The sequence below is a fragment of the Mesoplodon densirostris genome, chromosome 6, assembly GCF_025265405.1.
Source record: "Mesoplodon densirostris isolate mMesDen1 chromosome 6, mMesDen1 primary haplotype, whole genome shotgun sequence".
Classification (NCBI taxonomy): domain Eukaryota; kingdom Metazoa; phylum Chordata; class Mammalia; order Artiodactyla; family Ziphiidae; genus Mesoplodon; species Mesoplodon densirostris.
Genome location: NC_082666.1, coordinates 107,925,081 through 107,949,296, shown reverse-complemented (window position 1 = coordinate 107,949,296; position 24,216 = coordinate 107,925,081). Strand labels below are relative to the sequence as shown.

At 34.5% G+C, this 24,216-nt stretch overlaps 1 long non-coding RNA gene across 1 annotated transcript; it reads left to right on the top strand.

The window, feature by feature from the left end:
* Window positions 1–1,702: 1,702 nt before the first annotated feature.
* Window positions 1,703–24,216, top strand: LOC132492656 (uncharacterized). The gene is made up of 4 exons (XR_009532842.1): window positions 1,703–1,795; window positions 18,460–18,681; window positions 20,200–20,288; window positions 23,881–24,216. It is a non-coding gene; the product is annotated as an uncharacterized LOC132492656 (long non-coding RNA).

Here is a 24,216-nt window from a genome sequence, read left to right as displayed (position 1 = left end):
CTAGTTTAACCCATGGCATACTTTAGGTGTTCAATAAATGTTTGTTGAATGAGTGAATGAATGAATGAATGAATGGTCAGTTTGAAATCTTAATCATGTTACTTTTCAAAAATCTGTTAAAAAGATACCCACAGTTTTCCAGAAGATTAGGGACTTAGGATCTTCAACTTGATTTAATAGAGGAAATTTTTACTCATACATCATGCTTAAATACCTCAAAGTAAAACCATTAACCCAGGAATTTAAGGTTACCATTTGGACTTGCAAGCCAATAATTAATATCTCCTGCCCCCACTGTATTAGATGGTTTCAATGCTCCACTCATATCTCCCCAGCACTCATCATTCCAGTATATGCTGATAGACTCATGCTACCACCTGCAATTATCCACCTTAGGGCAGGCCAGAAATGTACAGGAGTTAATGTATCTGGGTGTAGCTTTCAACCAAGGACAGAGGGGACTGGAAGATAAGTACTTCAAGTTTCTCACCAATTCTTGGGATAACTCTGAGACATGTTCTATAGAGTTTCACAGAACTCCCCTGAAGTACTGGCAGCAGTTTCCTGCAGGAGTAATTGATTCAGTAACGCACCTCTGTTGGCTTCCTTCCGTGCCTCCATTCTCAATTCCCACTCCACTTCTGAGTTTTCTGGAAGCACCTCCCAGATGAACTGTTTGCATTCAAATTATTGCCTCAGGTTCTGCTTCTAGGGGAATTCAATTTATAGCCTCCTAACAATCCAGTGCTCCTTACAGAGCCATCACTGGTACAAGTACCAAGGCATGGCACATTATATATCACCCCTCCTAAATCCTAGTATTTTTAAACAGATAGGAAAGAGCACGACCTTGAAGAGAAAAATCGTTTATATGAGAATGGCCAATGGATAAAGGGAAGGAGAGACAGTGCCATTTGTTTTCCATTAATGATAGTATGAAATTTTGGGGCAGATGGTCTAACAGGTGTGACTATAATTTGAGGAGCCTGATCCCTTGGTTACAGAAGACTGCTATTGTTATTATTATGGAAGCACAACCTCATGACTTTATTGCTTCACTTGATGTAGCCTTTTCCTTTACCCTTAAATCTTTCTACATCACTGAATTGCAGCCAATAGATTTATTTTCTCCCTATGGCTCCATCACAAAAAAAAGACACACATGTGCACACACACACACATACACACACACAGAGTTTTGTGTATGCCAGTGCTAGAAAAGACAAGCTCATGGTGCATGTATGCGATGGATATTGTACATTACAGGTCTCTGTGAAATAGTTTTCTGCAGGTTCGTATGTTTATTTTATGAATAATTAACTTTAGTAAAGTTAACTTCCTGAAGATCTTGATGAAGGCTGAAGAAAGGAAGTAAATTTTAAAGAAAAAGACTTAGAAACTTGCCCTTTTTGCCCTCTCTTTGTGTCTTAATGAACAAAGGATAACTGGGCCTTTTTTGAAGTGTTTGCTTGGGTTGAAGACACAAAATGCAACCTGTACTTTTATCATAATATGTTCAGTTTATGAGTACACAAACTTATAAACCGTGAATTTCCCTAAAGTTATTATACCATTTAGAAGATGTTTGCTTGGACGTTTACTTAAAACCAAACAATTGAGGTCTATATGTCCAAATAATTTCCTTCTCTCTTGCTGTCTCCATTTCAGTTTCCTGAGTTTCTGGGAAGTCCTGGTTTCCCCAAAGGAACGATTTCTGGTAGAATTCTGGAAGTCTGACCCAAGAAAAATAATCCAGTATAGCCAATGAATTGAGGACAAGAAGTTTTCCAATCAGGTAGGAACATTTAATCTCATACATTACAATCACCTTAAATAAGGTGTGCTGATAGCTGGATATGATATAACTGCTTGGGAAAAGATGCATATCTAACCTACCCCACAAGGAAGCTGTTCTCATTTCCCTTAGAGGTTGTGGTGTTTATCAGAGAGTGCCTTGGGGGAAAATGAATACAATAACAGTATGATGCTTTTTTTTTTCATTTTTAGCTCATTGTTGCCAAGTACACTTGGTGATCTTGGTGCCTGTGGTTTAATCCCAGGAGGTTAGACATGTGGAACAGCACATTAACCCTTTTTAGTATTTTCTCCCAATACAAATCATTTTTATAGGTTGTCTCCATGGTCTTCTAGTTGCTTATCAAAGTTAAGCATCATGTCTTCTAAGTGAGTAATAGCTCCAGTCAGTGTGAGGAAATCAGCTTGGTTCTTATTGGGGCACAAATTCTTGGTCTTGGCACAAAGTGGCTTCACATAGGGAGTTAGAAGGAGAAGAATGGGGCATGCGAAAGGGGAGTTCTGTGTTCTCATTTACCTATGCATGTTGAAACTCCACTAACAGTTTTATTTTCATTAGCAATTTGTGATAAAAACTTAGGGTAAAGGGAATAATGAAGCTGTGCCATTATATGGCAGGACAAACGATAGTAGTGACATCAAAATCAGGGCCTATCCATCTCATTTGCAGTTATATACTCAGTGTTTAGCATAGCATTTGACCCCTCATCAGTATTCAATAAGAAGATGCGTGTTGAATGATTTAGGGATGAATTAATGAATGAAAAAAGTTAATATGGTAGAAAATGTGTTTTATCCTTGTATTTTCGTGTGTTGACTTCTGTATTTCAAGACCCAGCACTGTAACTGACACATAGAATATAAGCAATAAAATTTGCTGAAAGAATGAATGAGTCCCCACAATTCTAAGAATAATTTTAAGACCAACACAGACCCCATATCTACCATGGTCTATGACAGAAGTATCCAGAGAAGAAAGCCTGATCTCAGCTAGTGGTAGAGCTGACAGAATTTATCTAGTTTTAATAATTTACAGCTCATCCCATTACATCTAGGCATAGTACCTACGTGAGCCATACAATTAAATGTTGACTGAAAAAAAATGCACAACCTAAAAGTTGAGAATTATGTTTTATTTGGAGGACATACTGAGGACTTAAATCAGGAGACAACCTCTCAGATAGCTCTGAGGGACTGTTCTGAAGAGGTAAGGGAGGGCACAGGATATTTAGGGGTTCTTGCAAAAAAAAAACACCCAGGTAGTTGGAACATCAAAAGATTACTGTTAATTAAAGAAACTAGACATCTTAATTAAATAAATTTAGCACTTTTCTATATATGGTGAGATGCAAGAATGTGGTCTCATGGAAATCATTCCCTTGATATGCACTTTAATTATCTAGGGCCAGTATCCTGTTTTCTCCATCCTGAATCCTCTCAGGGTGCAGCATTGGGGGTGGCTTCAGTGGCTGATGGCTTGATGGCTATAACATCCTTTGTACTGATACCGCAGGCTACATTCTTTGTCCACGTAAATGACTTGAATATGGATAGTAAATCTGTGGATTTGCAAAACGTAATTCTTGGAGCATTTTTAGAAGGACAAAGTTAAGGGCAATTTCAGAATCACTAGCAGCTAAAATTGCTATTTATACTTTTCCACCGGTAGGTAGTAATCTGTTGTTGCTATCTTCAGAATTCCCAAGGGATAACAAAAGCCATTTAATTCTAGAAAGAAATGTAAAATTTAGCACAATGCAACTTCCATAAAACCAAACACACAAACACACACCCAACTCTCGCAGATATGAAGTAATAATCTAAAATAGAATCCTGGAACTAATTGCAAAAAAAGAGCAAATGTACTCATATTGGATTTTATTCTTTTATTAATGTTTGATATATATATATATATATATGTATTAATAAAATTCAGAGTTGCTATATGGAGAAATAGCTTTGTACCAATATTGTCTTTGTGTTTATCAATAATGTATGAGATTGCCTCCTATGCTCCTTTTCCTTTATTCTCTTGCAGGCAGTAGATGTAGTTATCAGTTGTTTTTAAAATTTCTAGGCAGCCAAAGGACTAGTATCACTTAAATAAAGAAGGCAAATTGTCCTAAAGTAGGAACAATTTTCCTTCATTATGGAACATAAAGTCCTCCTATGAAGGGGGAAGAATTTCATAGCTAAAAGCTTTCAACTACAGAAGATTTATGAGTAACTATGTATGTTGTTTCAAAGTGGACTCTCTATAATTAATGTCTAGGGGTTATCTTTGGTATATAATGGATTTTGATTTTTTAAATATTATTAGATAATATACAAAAGAATATATTTAATTGTATGTAAGTTATGAGAAATAATAAAAACTCCTGCAAACACACCACCAAAACTAAGAACTAGAATCAAAACTGCTGAGTCTTCTCTCTGTTCTCTACCCTGATCCCACCTTCCTGCTTTCACCAAGGAAATCACTCTGATCTTGGCTTTATGTTGAACATCCACATAATTTTTATCTGATTTTGCTTATTATTGAGATTTATAAAATTGATATCATACTTTAGTCTTCTGTGCTTGCTTTTTTTACTCAACATTATGTTTCTAAGGTTCATCCACTTTACTTTAACTAGTGTTCATTCATTTGTACTACTGTATAATATTTTCTTGTATAAATACAAGAAAATGTGTTTATTATTCTATTAATGATATTTGGGTTGTTTGGGGCCTATTACGGACAGTACTTCCATGAACATTTATTTTAATGTTTCCTGGTACACATGTGCAAGATTTAACATAAGTAAAAGAGTAGACATACTAAGAGTAGAATTGCTGAGTTGTAGGGAATTCAAATATTCAACTTTAAAAATTCATGTCAAAATGTTTTCCAAAGTTATGGAATCAGTTTTCAGCCCTTTTGCTCTATAGCTTCACCAGTTAGAATGGCCATTCTAGTCTTTTGTTCCTTGTATTAGTCTGCTCAGGTTGTCCTAGCAAAATACCTCAGATTCAGTGGCTTAAAAAACAAGAGATTTATCTTCTCACAGTTCTGGAGGCTGGAAGTCCAGGCTCAAGATGTTGGCAGTTTTGGGTCCTCCTGAGGCCTCTGCCCTTGACTTGCAGATGACCACTGCTGCCTTGCTATGTCCTCACATGGCCTTTTCTCTGTGTGTATACATCCCTCTTATCTCTTTCTCTTCTTACAAGGACACCAGTCATATCAGTTAGGGCCCCACCATTATGACCTCATTTAACCATACTTATGTTTTTAAAGTCCCTGTCTCCAAACAGCCACATTGGGAGATGGGGCATCAACATACGAATTTTAGGGAACACAATTCAGTCCATAACAATTTTAATTTGTATTTCCCTAATTACTGATAGGCTGAGAATCCTTTCATTTGTTTAACAGTTGCCTATGTTTCCTATTCTGTGAAGTCCAGAGAATATCTTTTGTCCATTTTTCTACTGTTTATCTTTTTCTTACTTATTTGTATTGTTTTTTAAATACAAGCAAATAATCTTTGGTCAGCTATATATGACACAAATAAGTTATTTCATACCTTCTAACATTTTTAATGTTGTCTTGTGATAAATAGCGGCTCTCAATTTTAATGAAATCAAATTTATCTTTTAGCTTAGTGTCTTTTTGTTCTACTTAAAATGTCCTTCCCTAGTTTAATGCTACCCAGATATAGTATATTTTCTTCTGAAAGTTCTAGTGTATCTTTGTTTTCTATTCAAGCCATTAATGCACTTACAATCGACTTGTCTGTATTATCCAATTTCTTTGTTTTCTTATGAATAATTAAGTTTTCCAGGACCATTTTGGAATGAATGGATTTTTTAGGTGTGTCTGAGCTGTTCTTGACCATTCACATAAATTTCAGAATTGGCAATCCTGTAAAACCTCTATTAAGTATTTTTCTTGTAATTGTATTGACTATATAAATTAAGTTGGGGAAAACTTACACCATTATGATGAGTCTTTTCAATCCATAAACAAGATGTACCTCTCCATTTATTTAAGACTTCTTTAATGTCTTTCAATAAGGTTTCATTTTCTCCATAAATGTCTTGCACATTTTTATTTAGATTTATTCCTAGGTAGTTTTTTTTTCCATTTTAAATAATTTTTAAGCTCTCTCTTTGTTCCTGGATTATAGAAATCCAATAGATTTTTGCATCTTGAGCTTATATCTAGCCATCTTGCTAATATTGTTTTTTAGTAAGAGAGAGGATTTTCTTAGCAAAGAGGAATAAATGTAAAATTAAGTAAAAAGGTTATGGGTCAGCTCTGGTCAATAGAACTTTCCATGATAATGGAAATGTTCTTAGTGCTGTCAAAAACTACAGCCATTAGTCACATGTGTTTTTAAATTTTTAAATGTAAGTTCAATAAAATTAAAATTTCAGTTCCTAAGTCAAACTTGCCCACATTTCAAGTATTTAATAGCCACTTGTGACTAATGGACACTATACTGGACATTGTATCTCTAGACTATTAGACTGTGAAGCCATGGCGTCCCGGGATTTTATCTTTGTCAATGGCATAGGGAGATCTTTTATGTGACAGTTATTCTGTTATTAAAAAGAGAAGTTACTTAACCAAGTCATCCCTAACTTTTTGAAATAATCCAACATAGCTTTCACCATCCATGAATTTCTTGAATCATATTTATGTTTCTAAACTATTTCTTGTATCAGGTGTTCACTTTGTACCAAGTTCATTGTCCTAAAATGGCACATACCAAAGTATCAAGAGGTTCCCTTATTCCTGATAAGCTGTGATTGGATGAAGAAGACCTTGTTACCCTGCCTGTCTGATTTTTATTATAATCAGATGTTAATCTGTATCAGTCTCCATATTCAAAATTCACCTTCAAAATTATATGTTATTTACATGATGGTTGTCTTTATTTCATTTAGCTAGTATCATGACCTTATAAATGCAGTTTTGGTCATTGTCTACTAAAACCTCATATTTATCTGTGTGGAAAAACGTCTCCTACTTGTTTGCCCTCTTATAAACTCTTCCTGTAATTTAATCCTCATGAGCTTTATTTCCCCTAATTGTAATTACTTAATATTTTGTAAAACATTTAAGAGATCACTGGTATGCTCTTTTTTTCAATCATCTATACATTTAAACAGTGTGTTGCAATAAGAAATAGTACTGGTAATCAGAAGACCAGAGTCCTAGTTTTACCCGTAAAAATGAACTATATGTGCATTTAAATAAGTTTTATATAAGGTTATATAAGGTTTATTCTGATTCTAAAATTGTTATGATTATTTAGAAAATTATGTTTGAAATATGACATTATTCAAAACCAATAGGGGTTTGAAATCTATTAAAAATCTACAAAGAGGGCTTCCCTGGTGGCGCAAGTGGTTGAGAGTCCGCCTGCCGATGCAGGGGATACGGGTTCGTGCCCTGGTCTGGGAGGATCCCATATGCCGCGGAGCGGCTGGGCCCGTGAGCCATGGCCGCTGAGCCTGCGCGTCCGGAGCCTGCGCGTCCGGAGCCTGTGCTCCGCAACGGGGGAGGCCACAACAGTGAGAGGCCCGCATACCGCAAAAAAAAAAAAAAAAAAAAAAAAAGCTACAAAGAATTCAACTATTTCACCTTTTTCCCTGATTTGATATTAAACTGTAATCCTTCATCTTTCACTTACAGCATGCTGTAGCTGCTGTTGACACAAAGACAAAATATAATGTCTAAATATTGTGTACTTGTTTTTTAAATGAATACTTTTGTTTAAAATTGTCTTTTACATAGATTCTTGATTCCCTTTTCACAACTTTTCCATTCCCCATGCTACTGCAATCAATCACTCATGATAGAAAATTATTCTCTTTTCTGTTTGCTAAAGCTCTTTTTAAAATACCAAGTTTCAAATGATCATCAATTCAAGAAACTTTGGGAAATGAACCTCATCATTTCCAGAATGAATATTTTGTTTCACTGGCTACCAGGACACCATCCTCTCCTAGATTTCTCCCCTCCTCACTCACCATTCCTTGGCAGTCTCCCTTGGTGATGCCTCCCATCCCTCAACGTCTTTTAGAATGCCCTAAGGCTCATTCCTGGCCCCCTTCACTCTCCATCTACCTTAACTACTCATGAGTTTTAATCTAGTCCCATTACTTTAATGGGAAGATGGCTTATGATTCCCCAATTCGTACTTCTAGCCCTAAGCACTCACCTAACCTCCAGACTCCTAATTCCAGTTTCCCACTAAATATCTCCAATCTATGCATAATAGACATTTCAAACTTAGCGAATAAAACTAAATATTTTGCTTTGATCCATCCATTGCACTCCCGTTTTTCCTGGCTCCATAACTCATCCAGTTGCTCAGGCCAAAAATGTTAGATTCATCCTTAAACTCTCACTTTCCCACAATTCCTGTGTCCAGTCCATCAGAAATTCTTGCCAGTCTAACTTGAAAATACATCCTGAATCCACCTACCTCTCACCTTACTCTTGCCGTCTTTACTTACTCCAAGCCATCATTGCTTGCCTCATCTAATGCAATAGGCAGCCTCTTCCACAACCTCCTTGCTTCCTCCCCTCTTGCCCCAATCCCTATAGTCTATAACCAATACAATAGCCAGAATAATCACAAAAAAACATGAATCATATCACATTATTTCCCAAAACCTGTTCCCATCACTTTAGAATAAAAATTAAACTTTTTACCTGTCCCACATGCTTTATTCAGTATCTCTTCTGCCCTACTCTCCAAGCTCGTTTACTACTACTATTCTCTCACACACACATCCAGATTTTCTTTCTGCAGTGGCTTTCCCAACATCAGGGCCTTTGCACTTGCTATTCCCTAAAACCTGGAAGATTTAAAAAATCTGTAAGATTCCTCCAAGCAAGATCTTAGAAGGTATTTACATTTCATTTTGTAGAGACATTTGGTAGCAGACATTTTTGCAAAAGATAGATACATTTTACTTTGGCAGCTATTCACACATCTGGCAATTTCCAAGTTGGTTAAATAACAAATGTGAATTGATGAAGCTAAAATAAAAGAACTGTAGTTGGTGAGACCTATGTGTTTTAAACCGTGAACTTTGAGGAATTGTAGACATGCAAACTCCACCATGGTTTCAGTGTTAATGTGTGAGAATTAGCTAAGGTATTTTCCAAATACTCATTACTCTCTAAAGAGCTTCTGAGCAGGAAATCAGAACAGGGCCTGTGGACCTGAATTTTATGTAGTACCACAGTCGATTCTGTTGCAGGTGGTTTTCAGTCAGCCCTTTGAGAGACACCAAGCTGGGGTATTTGCCCAGATATGATTACCAATGGTCATGCAAGTCACCAATGAGATACAATCGAGAATCAACAAATGACTGAAAAGAGTGACAAAAGAAGAAGAGGATCCAGTAAGGATCAGTAGAGACGCTATCCCAAGCACTCTTGGCTAGGAGTTTTACAAATCCATTCATATAAATGGATGATAGTTAACAGCCAAATGGCACTGCACATTTTTTTAAGTTGCTGAGTATTAAAGTGTATGGCTAAGCATCATAAGTTTTGTTAAATTATATTTTGGTTGCTATAAAATTAGGTGTACATTGTGTGTCATAGATGTAGGGATACAGATGTGTAAATATATGTCATTGTTTCAGTTCTTCAGCTGATACTTCATAATGTCTTTGCAACTTCTAAATGAAGGGCCTCTTCAAATATTGTTTAGAAAGGAAAGATACCTGTTCATCCCTGTCCACCTCCCTTTCTTCATCCCCTTCCTTGTCCCTTCCCTTTTTTTATATATCTTTATTGGAGTATAACTGCTTTATAGTGTTGTGATCCCTTCCCTTCTTGAACAAATTAGTCCATTAAGTGAGGTAAAATAACCCTTTGTCAGCATGGGGGAGGTGGGCATTCAAGGAACCAAATGACTTGGCATTGGGTCTCAGAGTCTGAGAAAGGGGAGAGGATGTCTGCATAAGGGAGCCTGGAGTTGACTGCTGAAGTCTGATTCGTGTGAAAGGGCATCCACATGAGGAAGTGGCCTTGGCAACCACTCTGTACAGACTGTCCTAACCCGTGCCAGGTGGAGAAAATGTGTGGATGGGAAAGTGGCAGCTACAAGAATTTACTTAAATACAGGAAGATTGATCAGATAATTAAGGATATTAAGAATATGGTAATCAGTGTTATTTTAATATCTGTGGAGGGAGTTAAAATATGAAAAGGGCAAAAACTAGAATGAAAGGGTGTTGAAAGGGAATGGAGGATGTTAATGTGAACACATGATTTTCAGTATAGAGACATTATAGAAAAAACCTAGACTATATGTATGCATATGTTTATGAATGTGTTTGTGAATATGTGTAAATGGTTATGAATATGTGTTTGCATATGTGTGTATGTATATATGTACATAAATCCCCTAGCTCTGCCTATTGAGAGTACCTGGGACCACTGCTTCCCAAGAGCAATGAATACACCTAGTGTCCAGATCTTGGTTTCTAAATACAGCTCTCCAACTGAAGGAACTAAAGCTCTTTGCAGAAATGGCTGATTCTAGAACCACTACAGGGAAAATATAAGATAACCCTAGAACATATTATTGTTTCAAGAAGTAAGGGATCAGCCATAAAAAGAAGCGAAATTGAGTTATTTGTAGTGAGGTGGATGGACCTAGAGTCTGTCATACAGAGTGAAGTAAGTCAGAAAGAGAAAGACAAATACCGTATGCTAACACATATATATGGAATCTAAAAAAAAAAAATGTCATGAGGAACCTAGGGGTAAGACGGGAATAAAGACACAGACCTACTAGAGAATGGACTTAAGGATATGGGGATGGGGAAGGATAAGCTGTGACAAAGTGAGAGAGTGGCATGGACATATATACACTAGCAAACGTAAAATAGATAGCTAGTGGGAAGCAGCCGCATAGCACAGGGAGATCAGTTCGGTGCTTTGTGACCTAGAGGGGTGGGATTGGGACGGTGGGAAGGAGAGCGATTCAAGAGGGAAGAGATATGAGGATACATGTATAACTGATTCACTTTGTTATAAAGCAGAAACTAACACACCATTGTAAAACAAGTATACTCCAATAAAGATGTTAAAAAAAAAAAAGAAGGGCGATATCACAGAATAATTGGGAAACATCAAAGGATATAGAAGCCAAACTGAAGGGGTTTCCACTGGACAAATCTTGAACAATCTCAGCCTCAAAATAAATAATGGCAGAAACGTATTATAGTCAATTGAATAAAATAGGAGTCTATTATGAGTTCATACTGATTTAAATAATTAAATTGAGTAAATTATGTTTGATGAGGAACAGGATATTTACATAATTACAAAGTGCCTTACCACAAAAATTATTAATAATGAAGGAGAAAAAAATAACTTTACAATGGAGAAGACTGGGTGATACACCTTAATCAAATGAGTAACATGATATTCCAGTAAGGTTACAGGTTAAAAGTTTGCCAAAATTGTTTGATAGGAAGCAGTGAGAAGAACAGAGCTTCACCACTGTGTTATTCCTGCCAACTACACATATCCTGAATAATCATGAGACAAATACGAACAGCTAAATCCTACAAAATAACTGATCCATATTCTTTAAAACTTTCTAGTTCATGAGATTCAAGGGAAGCCTGAGAAAATTTTCCAGATTAAAAAACTAAAGAGACAGGACAACTAGATGCAACATGTGACACTGGGCTGATCCTTTTATTATGAAGGACATGATGGGGATAATTGACAAAACTTGAAAGGGGTCTGAGGATTAGTAGCTCTGTGGTCATGTGTCAGTGTTAATTTCCTTATTTTCATGATTATATTTGGATATGTGTTTGTAGGAAATACTAGAGGATTTGGGGGAGACATTGCATTGTGTTAGCAACTACTCTCAAATGGTTTGGGAAATAAATTATTTTTATTGTCATTTCAATCTTTCTTTAATTTTCGAGATTGTTAAAAGAAGGCAAAAAAAAAAAGAGGAGTAACCCTCCTTTTCCTGGCGACTGCCATAGTTAAAAGCTCAGTTTACAATGGTGGTCAGTTTTTCAGTCTATTTGTGCTAATTTCTGTTACTAACAACATAGCATCTTATTTTCTATTTGAGGTTTTTGGATTTTTCCGAATTATGCTTTTGCTTTTTATTCTATCAAATGTCTATGAATTTGATAAAGTCCTCAGTATTAAAACAAAATCAGTAAGATTCATAAAAATAAAAATAAGTTCTTGGAGAAATTTATAAATTTCTACCTGCATTCAAATTGGAGTAAGTTGGCAAGAAATTTATAAGGGGAAAATACTATAAGGAGCACTCCCATTCAGAAACTCAAAATGGTTGCACGTGTTTATCTTGTAAGAGGTCTGTGATGAAACAGCAGGATGAAGGCTATATGTCCAAACTTAAATGCAATCTTTTAAATCGCCTTTCATGTCAGGCCATGTAAGAACTGGGCAATTCAAGAAGTAAATTAGAACAATTCTTATTTTCAATAATTTCTTAGGTCAACACTTAGAATAATGAAAAACTTATCTTTAACTCCAAGAAATCTGGACAGTTATTAAAGCAAATGTGTTGTCCTACTGGCCTACACCTGGTTACAAACAGCAGTACGACTTCAGAAAACCCTGGACACTGAGTGGGCTTTCTAAATATAGCTTTTTCTTTCTATAAAGGTGTTTTACAAGAATGCTATCTTTTGTGAAAATGTGGCCTTTATAAAGGGTACACTAAGGTCTGTGACTTTTAGACCTAGAAAAGATTTGAAATATTTTCTTAGCCTGGGAATCTACATTTTAGAGGCATAGAAAGAGAAACCCAATGAAATTAAATATTTTGCCCACCATCTAATGGCAAACAAGTAATAACGACAGCACTCAAGCCTCTGTCTTCTAAATCCATTGAATGCAGCATAAATAGATTGCAATAACTGCTGATTTTCATTGTCCTCAACACTACATTTCTTCTGTGCCTTATCCCTCTTCTTTTAAGAGGGATGACAACATTATCTGCAAACTTTATCTATAACTATTTTTTTTTAAATTTTGCTGTTTTGTAAACTTTTTGTTTCTATGTTGAAAATGTGTAAGGACATTTACCTTATTTCTTGAAACACCTTTGCCTGCATTTATCACATTTTATTGTTGAACTGTCGTGTAGCAATAAGTACAAAAGCGCCTCTAGTAGAGGAGATAATATCAGAGGCAACAGGGTGTGTGTATGGGGGGGCGGGGTTAGAGTTGACATACCTTAAGGGAGATGAGGAGAGAGGGAAGAGAATAGAAAGTTTATTTATTTGAAAAAATATGGCAAGTTAGAGAATTTTGGCTAAACTTAATACAATATAGCTTTCCTTAACTTAAATTCCGGGTTAACTTCCACTCTTTACATTGCCACAGACTAGGGAATAAACAAAGCAAAAAGATTTTTGGTACCACCATTTTGTGTTAATTTCATAAAGATTTCTACAAGACTTTTAAAAAATAAATTGAAAAACGAAAGTCTTGTCTTTAGCTTATTTTCCCTGCATGCTTGCACTTTAATAAGTTGATAAATGGCATTTAAACTCAATAGTTATGATTAATTCTGTCCCACAATTTTTAAAAGCACTGGGGATTGTGTGCGTGTGCATGTGCCCACCTTTACAACCAGTAAAATAAAGTTCTTGATCAAAAAATTATTATCACTTAGACTATTGAATAAAATCAGATATGATAGAGGGGCCAGCTGTTGGTAGGTTTAAAAGTCACCCTAGGTGACTAATTCATGCAGCAGTGTTGCACGTCTCTCTTTAGATGAAGCACTTAGAAGTATAACCAAGCATGGATCTAATTTCATATCTGAGATGTGTTTTATTTAGAGTTCTTTGGCAAGTGCTTGCTCTGTGTGTTTTTATAGTCTTTGGTTGTGCTATAAAAATGTCAAAATTATGAATTAACAGATATGCAAAAGTGAAATCCTAGAAGACAGGATAAACATGAAGTCCTCTAATTATCACTCAAATCAGTTTGGTTGACACAGAACTGGGCATCAGATAAAGACATTAATAATTCATAATGCTGAAGTTAAAATCTTCTAGTTACAGTACAAAAGAAATCCTAATTTGTACCACAAGGTAATGAATTCAGTACTTTTCATTTGTTAAACATTTGCTTATTACCCTGCACCGTGCATATAAAACTGTTCCCAAATTTGGAGGGCAAACAGGAAAAACAGACACTCTCTACCCTCAAGTTGTTTATACTGCAGTCAGTGAAATTTCTCTACTTTGAGATCTTTTAATTCCTCAGCTCATTGTAACATCTTCTTCAGATGAATTGTTTTTTATTTGTTAAAACCAATGTTTGGCACTTTAAATAGTTTCTTCAGTGTTCCTGATAGTGAAATAGAGTCATCATGGTAATTTCCAATACTAATTATAAAGTTGATAGGAGAAATGCTCAAGATTGATAGTAAAGTGATTTCAATAATCTACAAAATGTCTTGAGGTTTCCCAGATAACAACTTGTCTCCCAGACAAAAATGCACTTATTATTTATATTCCAAGCTTATAAAAATTTTGGTACTTTAATCATATAGAGATTTTACAACATCTTTTCATTCATATTTTAAGATATTCTGTTCAGTAGATTATCTCATTTAGAAACTATTGATTTATATATACATACTATGTAAATATTAGTATACATTTCTCAATGACTAGATTAGTGCTTTCTTAACTAAAATTTGTTTAATTCATATTGTTGTTCTTCAGCATTTCTTTTACTCACTGGAGCCTATCCTACTGACTTCAAAAAGGCTGAAAACTCTGAAAATCCCATTTAAAGTAACTGTATGGAAAATCTTTAAAATAACATATAATAATGGTAGAGAAGAAGTGTATTTAACATTGTGCTGAGATTATTCCATTAATAAAGAGATTAATCAATAATTCTAATATTCAGACATATAATAAAAATGAAAAACAATCATAATACTGAGCAATGACATTTTCAATAAAGGGAGATATTAAATATTGTATAGGAAACTAGAATCTGCAAAGCAGACAAGTTGGCAATGATTATACATATATTTAAAATATGTTGAAACAGTCATAGACAGTTTTTCTTTTTGGCTGAAAAGAGGCATATTGAAGTGTTTAAGCACTACTTCAACTGGAATAGATGTTTAGACACTATACAGAAAACACGATTGCAGAAGAGCAGATATTAGCAGGTGTGTGAATGTGTATGTCTTTTTTTTTTTTTTTTTTTTTTTTTTTTTTGTGGTACGCGGGCTTCTCACTGTTGTGGCCTCTCCCGTTGCGGAGCACAGGCTCCGGATGCGCAGGCTCAGCGGCCACGGCGCACGGACCCAGCCGCTCCGCGGCATGTGGGATCTTCCCAAACCGGGGCACGAACCCGTGTCCCCTGCATCGGCAGGCGGACTCTCAACCACTGCGCCACCAGGGAAGCCCGTGTATGTCTTTAATTAATGTATTTTCATTCATTCAAAAAGGGAAGAATGCCACATTTGCTTTAAAGGTGGCATTGTGATATGTTAAAGTTCCATTCTTAGACTTTTGCTGCTGTTGCTGTTCCTTTAGTATTCACCAAAGAGTACTGTCCTGTCATTTATCCAAGTTAGAAATCTAGGAGCAATCCTAGGATTCTCATTATAGGGTCCACTACCTTCATGCTCCCCCCTCAATAAGTAACACATTCTTGGCTCTCCTATATAGGAAAGGTCTCTCCAATGTACGCCTGCTCTGTCACTCTCCGGGTCCAGCATCTCTGCCTCAGCCTCCCATTGAAGTCACTTCTAGTTCATTCTGTGCAGGGCCATTTTTAAACCTTCCTCAGTCCTAGGCAATTGCCCTTTTAGAAGCTTTACCCTAAATGTTATCAAATGCATTAAAATGTGCCCAAGTCACATATCCAATATAATTTATAGATAACTATATGAAAGCTGAGTAACATTGCTGTTGTAGTAATATTAGTTGAAAATATTAATTACACAAGTTTTGATCTCCATTTTGCAGATTTGTTTTCATATTCTGGAGCCATTTTTTTCAGGTTCCAAACAATTTTCTAAGTCCTTCTCAAACTCCTAGTCCCTAGTGAGTGTGCTTTTACTGTCACAGGGTTGAACAGCCCAGACAGCAAGATGTCTGAAGATGAAGACCATCACAGGGATGAGTAAATCAGATACGTGGAAGTTGGAATGCAAAGTGTTTGTAGAAAAAAATATACAAATCAAGGAAGAAATTGCAGTGTCAATTAATATGATGTATATCAGATGATAGTATTAAAAAGCCAGGTGAAAATAAAATAACTTAATAATGTACATATTTCTCTGATTGTTTACTAGTGATATACTGCTCAGTGTAAGGTGAGAACCACAGATATTATCTTCTGGGAAAAAACCCTTTAAGCCCTAACAGTTTCAGTTTATAAATTTCCTCTCTAATAAACGAGGAATAAAATAATTTACAATAAATTAATTATTTCCTCTTCTGAAGGTACCAATACCACAAATTCAGTCAGAAGATGGATCAAGTTTTTCATACATTTCTCTCATTTCACATTTTTTAGATAAATGAGACTATATTTTGTCTAATGACTACCAGAACAACTATCTGGAAACTGTGACTTCATTATATGTGAGAGAGCATTTTAGGAGATACAGATGTATATTTAGATGGAGATATAAATACATAGCATATATACACAATATTTAATCAGACACAGAAAATGTAGGATAGCTCCAGAGTGGTACACCCTATGTTCTGAGCTGCTCCGAAATGCAGTTCCTTTTTTTTTTTTTTTAACATCTTTATTGGAGTATACTTGCTTTACAATGGTGTGTTAGTTTCTGCTTTATAACAAAGTGAATCAGTTATACATATACACATGTTCCCATATCACTTCCCTCTTGCGTCTCCCTCCCTCCCACCCTCCCTATCCCACCCCTCTAGGTGGTCACAAAGCACCCAGCTGATCTCCCTGTGCTATGTGGCTGCTTCCCACTAGCTATCTGTTCTAATGGGAGTTCTCTGGGCACAAAGGGCACTATTTTCTGTAATGAGATTAGAAGAAAGGATTTGCTAATAATTGCTTCTATAGCAACTAAAAATCTTGGAATCCCACCTTTCAGCATTTTGAAAATCTTAAAGGGGATGTTGTCAGTAACAAAAAAATTGAAGACTGATTATGTATTTAAATTAATGATTCTTTAAATTCATCTGCCCTTTCATCTTTTAAATGGATTCATGCTTCTCAGAAAATAAAATATGCTAATCCGTATATCCTTTTTCCACTGCGTAGGGCAACTATATCTAAAAACAAAAATACTATCATTTTACTTTCCTTTACTATATTCCTCCACAACTTGTGTTGTACTTTCATATTTTCTTTTCATTCTGCTAGTGAGATATATATCCATATATGTATGTATACATATATGTATATATACACATAATATTTAGATTTTAGATATTTGCATTATGCAGGGCAATCCATAAAATGGATAGATGCTTAATTTTAATACCATTGAATACAATTTTCATAATTTTATACTTTAATTATTTTTGGAAGCACAAACCAGAAAGGGTAAAGCAAACTTGAAATGGAAAAAGATGACCAAGCTGGCATTTTGCATTTCAGACTTTATATTTGGACTACTCAGTGGGACAGATTATAATAACAAAATTTTGCTTTTGCAGGGAGGTCAATCTTTGCTTCTGCATTGCCTCATCTCTTTTAATCCCATCCAGTTTATTTTTCATCTCAGAAACTATATTTTTCATCTCTAGGAACTCAATTTGGGTTATTTTTATATCCTCTGTATGTCTATTTAAGGTGTTGACGCTTTCCTTTAAACTTTTTGAACCTATGAAAATTAGTTATAATAACTGTTTGAATGTCTTTGTTTACTGATTGTACCATTTTTCAGTCTGTTTTCATTAATTAATTTTTCTCCTTGTTATGGGTTATATTTTCCTTCGTCTTTGCATCCCTAGTAATTCTAGATTGCATGTCAGATATTGTGAATTTTACTTGACTGGTTGCAGGGCGTATTTGTATTTTTTGAAATATTTGTAACTTTGCTCAAAGAGGTAGTTAAGAAATAGTTTGATCATTTTGAGGCTTCCTTGTAAGCCTTATTAGGCTGCAAGTGAAACAATTTAGTCTAGGGCTAATTTGGTCCCACTACTAAGCCTATACCCATTGAATACTCTGTGTACTGAATACTCTAGTTGATGCTGCATGTATTAAATTATATCAAAACATATTTGTATAATCTTAAAGCAATAAATGCAACACATAAAAATATAAAAATTTTTAAAAATTAACTTTTATTAAATAAAACAAAAATGTTTTCTTCTAGTAATTGTAGTATTTTAACATATTTAAATACTGCATCCCTATGAAATTCATTTTGTTAATAAGTATGAAAAGAGAATCCACCTTTATTTTTCACAGGTGACCAGGGACTTGTTCAAACACCAACATTTAACTGTATTACACAAAACATTATGCCACTGGTTTTTATGGGTTATCATTATAATTAACAGCTTTATACAACCGTTGTCTTGTGCTGTTTGTTGTTCAATGTCTAAAAGTATTGTTTAATATATATATTTTTTTACTTTTAGCAGTTTAAGCCAGGAGAGTAAATCCAGTTCCTATTACTCCATCCTGTCCAGAAGCACAGGTCTTAAGTGAAATTTAATACCAAAGAAACAGTTCCAAATTTTACAACGGATCTATCACTGGTTGTTAGCATATCTTCCCACACCCAAGACACCAAGATACCTTCTACTCACTGTTAAAGCTTTATGATGAGCAAAACTTCCACCACTGTGCTTCCTTAGCATGTGAGTATATTTTTAACTTACTGGTTATATATATTCTCTAATTATCCATTATTTTGTCCTTCTTTTTGATTAGATATTGATATCCACATTTTTTTTTCCTAATAGCTCACAGAAATTTCTCTCATTAACAACACCAATAGAAATAACAATAAAAATCGCCTTGGGGGACCAAATTTATATCACATTATCAAGTTTTTATTTTGCTCCCATAAAACTTCTGCAAAATACAACCACTGTCTATCATCAGTATCATTAGAACAAAACCAAGTCATTCTAATCTCAAAAGCACAATATTTTATTTAACTTAATAAATTTCACATTATAAAAATTTTCTCATAGCATCATCCTTAATTCCTCAGTATTCACTAATCTTGGGGGATTTTTCTTTCAGTTATTTGAGACTAAGGATGATTTTATTCATCTCTACAACCTGGTATATATATGTACAATGTTTGTCAAAAGGTGGATATTCAAAAAAATTCTTGACTAAATTATGGTAATTCATGTGATCAGTTCTGCAGTTCTTAAAACTTTAAATTACTTGTTAATTCTAAGAGAAAGTCAGATAATTTTTAGAAGGATTTCCAAACCATGCTAAAGTGTCAGCCTTCGTTTCCTTGTGTGAGGGAAACAGGAGAGAAGTAGATGGTTTTAAAGTTCTCCAAGCTTCTGTGTCCTTTATACATCCACAATTTTAATCCTTATCATTTTCAAGATTTGCTAAATTATTTGAGGTGATCCATTCTCTTATTAAAGTTACATATTTTATGTCACATACTGAGCATATTAACAAATAACTTACTGATAAATGACAATGCCCATAACATCAGGTTAATCTGATTTCCATGAAATGAGCTATAACTTCAAGAATATTAATTCATCTAATAAAGGTGATGATTTACATAATGTTGCCTAAAATATTTCTCTTGATTATTTAAGAGAGTTTTCCTAGGGGAAAAGAGCTGGGAAGTCTATAGAAAAAAAAAAAAAAACATGATTAATTTAATTCCAGTCTAAAGGACTCCATATATAATGTATTTGAGAAAACCAAGTCACTATTATAGATTCAGACAAATGGTTGTATATATGAGATATTTTTAATGTAACCCAAATTATAAGAAATAGTTTTTTGGTATAGAAGCAACCACTCTTTTACCTAAAGGAAAATATAAAATCTGAGTTCATTGAAAATTTGCCTCATTGCCCTCTGTTAGTTTGTGCCTGCCCCATCCTTAGGGGCCCAGTTAAGGACTATTCTATCATCCATACATCAGAAGAGAATGTCTGTGTTCTATGTTGATAGTCAGTCTAAACAAATATTTATACAGTTGAGATCAGAGATATAAAATGTCAGTTCCAAATCCACCCATGATGGCACATATACCAGACAGATGACAAAGGTTATAAAGCCCTGTGAAATACTTGAATCATATTTTGCAACCCTTGAAAGAATTCAAGTTGGAGATTAGCAGAAACCAGGCTCAGTTCTGTCCATAATCCCCTTTATCTGTCTTCTAGCCAACAATATGAAAACCTGAAGCCAAGCTGACAAATAGAGTGTGAAGGGCCTTCTACTGCATTTAAGAAAAAACTGAGACTTGCTATAGGTAGAAATTATCTTTTCTATTACTATTATTGTTGATGTTGTTGTTATTCATAGAAATAATGAAAAAAAAAACCCTAAATAACATTATTCTGCTGGATTCTTTACTATATGCAACACAATAAATTAACTCGCTTCATATTACACTGGGCATATAACATGAAAACATGTGCAGAGAACAGAAATCAGTATCTGTACAGACAAATGCCCCTGTGATAGAGAAATCTATTATTTTAAGTCCAGACAATTAGATCTATTAAGGTGTAAGAGTGTTTCAGTACAGTCCTGCTAAAAGTAAACCTTAAAAGTAAATCGAAAAAAAAAAAGGAAAACTGATGCCAGTTAGATACAAAATATAAGATTATGCTATGTATATGGGACAGGATAGAACTCTGAATGCACTCACATGTAGGGAAAGCAATATTAGTGACAAATCAACTAATGTCCTTATTGAGCATAGACGTTCCAAGAAGGGTGAAGAGTACTGTATATTAGATGTAAGACTCATAATATTCAAGTTAGTTGTAAAAGAAACAAGGTAAATGCTTTCAGTCAATAGGATAGGCTGAACTGATATTGAGAATCCTTTCTTGCAATCTGAACACACAGTTTGTTATACTTGTGTTTTCTTTTATATGTTGCTTTTACATGTAGCAACACATAAAAAGAAAATGAACAAGCTTACAAAAAATGGGGGGGATCCCCAGTCTCAGGATTTAAGGAGAAAAAACAAATTCAACATTAGAATAGTGAGGAGGAGTTGAAACCAAGAAATTCAAGGGGGCCCTGGAAATAATAAGCCTTGTTTTTGAGGGCTGGCTTTAAATATCTGTTGTCTTATCAGAAAACAGGTAGATGCTGTTGTCTTATCAGAAAACAGGTAGATGCTGGAAAACAATAGAATAATATCTTCAAAGTACTGAGCACATATAGCTGTCCAAATTAAAATTCTACACCTCATTTTAAAAAACTACTCAAGAACAAGAAGTAAAGAAATTTTCATTCATAGACAAAGAGGAATTACCACCCACAAACTGTAACAACAACAACAACAAAATGACTAAAGCAGTAGCAGCAGCTATTGGAATTGTCTGAAGGCATTAAAAAATATTCTGATGCCTGAAGCCAATACTTGGAGATTTTTTTTTTTTTTTAACCAAAGGGATCTAGGCGGTGTTTCAGTAATGGGAGCTTTAAAAAGTTCTCACATAATTCTCATGTGTTTTAGGCAGACCATTGTACAAAGAATGTTCTTCAGTAAGAAAGAAAATAAGCATAAAAAGAAGTAGGAAGGTGCACTGAACAGTGACCAGCAAAGAAATTTGTAATGTTGGAATGAATCTGAATAACGGTTGAGTGTAAAAAATAATAGCCAATGGGGGTATGTACAAAGTAAAACTAAAACACTAGATAATATACTGAAATACTGGAGATCAGATTTAAAATTTGAGGGGTCCATGAACCGCTTAGGAGGAAGATGAGATAATTAGTTTTAGACTTTTTCAAGTTAGAAATATATGTCAAATTTTTCAGAAAACACTAAAAATGAATACTTCATATATGATTCATAAAAAGGTAGACCATAAAAAGAGAATGAAAAATGTGTTTAAACGAAGTTAGTACCGGGAGGGATAAAACATGGAAAAATAAAGGAGAAATAGATCAATAATCACCATACATTTGATCACAGAGACAATAAAAATAAATTTAAAAATTCCAGTTTATGCTGCTTACAAAACACATATATAAACTATTTTTAAGATGCAATGCAATACTTCACTCGAAATAATTAATTACATACATGATAAATGATTTTTAAGATTACATATTTGGCATGATGACATGTATACAGATTTTTAAAACTCAAAGCAATCATGTGTTTTTCATGGATTCATTTGCATATAGTAAAAAGTTCAAGCATGGATTCAAAGTATTTATGTTCAATTCATGATACCAGTTATCTAAGAAGAGGAAAAATGGGACTGAAATGAGAATAGAGAGGAGAGAAAAGAAATGTGTGTGTATCTGTGTGTTTGTGTGTGTGTGTGTGTGAACACATGTACAACAAATATGTGCTTCTTTCACAGCATGATTCACTGTATTCCATCACAATATTAATAAGATTTCATACAATATGGGCATCTCTGCAGAAATTAAAATTGTCACATGCTTATGTGTATTGGGCAATGAGCTCACCTTACTATTTCCATCCATTCTTCAATTAAAATCTAGAAATGTGAATGGGCTGTTAGAATTTAGTTAGTGAGCCAATTATCTTTACAGAACATGCTAGTTATGCACAGCTTTTCCTTGGCTTAACTATGTTTTAAAATAGCAGGCATTCATTTTACGTCTTTAATTGATGGCTATCACACACAATTAGTTTGAAATTTCTTATCAATATGCTTGAGATATACTTGGTTGAATCATTGGAGTAATCTTTTTTGAACTTACCCAAAAGTATGTGTTTAGCCTTCCTAAACACAGTGGCACATTTCCAAGTACAAAGTAGTTGCATTAGAATTATTCCTAATATGAAGACATTCAATATTTGTGGCAACAAATTTTCTCTTGCAAACTTAGCTTCCAGATGGAAGAAAAATAAGGGTAGAAATGTATTTAAAGGCAAATTTGAAGATGAGAAATCAAAATTCACATTCCATAGTGAAAGAAAAAGGGTTAGTAATTACAGAGAGAAAGGCAAATACAATGCAAAAATTATTGGAACATATTTTGCTCAATTACAAACAAACTTACATGGTAAGTTGTAGCTTCCATTATTGCACCCATTTGTAGCATATTTTAATATTTTCATTTTGAAAGGAAAATTTTAAAAAGTCATCTATTGTTTTTTTAGAAAGTATCTAGAGTGGTTGAAGTGAAATAACTTTCAGAAAATGTGTTAAAATGGGGCTACAAAAGACTTAGGAGGACATAAGCTTGGTTCTTATTATTGACAGTTTGCAGATCAGCCATGGGGATACACATTATTTCCAATTTAAAATGAATGATGATTCTATATACATATATATGCATCTTATCATATTGATTATAAACCAAGTAAAATCTCATGAAATCTAAGTATGTTTGAAAAACTTAAACCTATTTTTATGTTTTTCCAAACACTAGAAAATGAAAGCAATTTCTGTTGTTTGTCATTTTCTTTTGGACTCTCTTGGCTTCCTGAAAATGATTATGTCAAGATATTGGAGAAATATTCATAGGAAGCAACAGAGGCCATGAGAATAGAGACCTACACTGCTTCCTCATTAGAAAAAATAAAATAAAAATTCCTGTCTATCCATTTCAAATTACACTCAGGGATGCTTATAATATAGAATTTGAAAGTTGAATACATACTAGTTGTCAAGTAGTCAGCCCCGTTGATTATTCATGCATTCCCTCCTAAGTATGTTGTTCTTAGAATTCAGAGGGGTCCTTTAATCACACCCCCCATCTTGACCACTCACATCTCCAGATTTTCCTACTTCACGGCATATTGGTGTTTAACTTATTAAACAAATATTTGTTGAACAGTTACTATGCATGCTAAGCAAAGGGGATCAAAGATGAATGAATATTCATTTGTCTTTAAGGAGACACAGTCTACTGGAGAGAGGCAGAACTGTGAACAGATGACTGCATAAAGAGGCAAAGTCAAGTCTTATTTATTCAGAGGAAGAAGTCCCCGTGATCAAGCAACAAGTAAAATCATTTCAGTGTGCAAGACATGCATTTGTGATTGAAAATGCACAAGCATATTTATTATCCATCATAGATGATCACCTGTTATAATCAGTGAGATTTCTTAATGGCACAGCATCTAGAGGAGGACGTCATGCATGAACCTGTCATATTCAGAAAGTAAGGAAGTGGCACAGTGGGAACAATTCAGGAAAGTAAATAAAGATGACAGTAGGTTTTAAATCTAC